This window comes from Octopus bimaculoides, chromosome 20, assembly GCF_001194135.2.
Source record: "Octopus bimaculoides isolate UCB-OBI-ISO-001 chromosome 20, ASM119413v2, whole genome shotgun sequence".
Classification (NCBI taxonomy): Eukaryota; Metazoa; Mollusca; class Cephalopoda; order Octopoda; family Octopodidae; genus Octopus; species Octopus bimaculoides.
In genome coordinates this window covers 11,246,000-11,247,290 of record NC_069000.1, presented here as the reverse complement: position 1 = coordinate 11,247,290, position 1,291 = coordinate 11,246,000, and positions in this window count along the sequence as shown.

Sequence of the window (1,291 nt, the reverse complement as noted above, 5' to 3'; positions counted from 1 at the left end):
TGCACGTTGTAATGAAATTACCAAAACGTTTAAACCACCCAGGTGGATAACAACAAAGCGAAAGGAGAATATCAACAACTGCTCACAGAATCAGAACATATTAGATATTATCGTAAGAGTGTAAGGTCAACCCTTATCTTCACTACACGCTTCACACTTTATCTTGTGTAACTTTGTCCCTGTTTAAAGCTTATATAACTTGTTCTCTGTTGAAACTAAAAACGAATTGGTCAGTATATTATCTTAACTGCCGGATTTCTTTCATTGTCCACAACAGAGTAAAAAAAGAAAGAATATGTATTGATTGCTTTTCGTTACCCAAGAGTTTGATCATTAACCAGAATCTTTCCTTTCCTTTAAATTGATCTTTTTTATGTTTTTCTCTCCTCTGTCTGTCTGTTTGTCTATCTCTCTCGCTTTATCTCTCTTTCTCTCCTCTTTCTTTTTCTCGAGCTATCTCTCTCTCTTTCTGTCAATTTCTTTGTCTCTTTCTTTCTATCTTAATTTTTCTCTTTCCCCCTCTCTTTTCCCGTCAAATTCTTTCTCTCTGTTCTCTCTCTTCTCTACCCTCTCTCTATCTCTCTCTCTCTCTCTCTCTCTCTCTCTCTCTCTCTCTCTCTCTCTCTCTCTCTCTATCTATCTCTCTCTCTCTCTCTCTCTCTCTAAATAGTCTCTATATTGCTGTTTTAATTAAATCAACAATGAAACTGATATAGCAAAACAGTGATCAATGCTGTGCATAGACAACTTCAATAACAACAACAAGTAAGTAAATATTACCTTAACACGTTAATGTGTCTCGTTAAAACTATATAAAAAAAAAATAACAAAGTAATTACTGCGGTGATGTAAAACAATGACTACAACCTGGGTGTCAAGAGAAAGTTTTGGAACCACTGTATGCTAAACCAATCCTAGAGACTAATTCAATAACGTTATGACCATTTTCCATCATCAGCAATGACTTTCCTTTGTCAGCCATATTCTCCTACGGGAAAGCAATTTGAATCACACATATACACATACGTACATAGATGTATGTGGTTGTCCTCAAATGATTTAAAATAAACTCCGAAGTCTTTATTGAGAACTAGGCCCACAGAATAAAGAGAAATCCAGGTGAGCTGATATGGAGATTGTTTTATACTCAATGTAAAAGTAAAAATATTTGTCAAAATATATATCTATATGCTTGTATATGAGTGGTTATCTTCTGAATATATTTACTTTTTGTAACGATACGTATCCCTCTATATACGAGGGAGTGCTGAAACGTTCCTGGCTTTAAGTG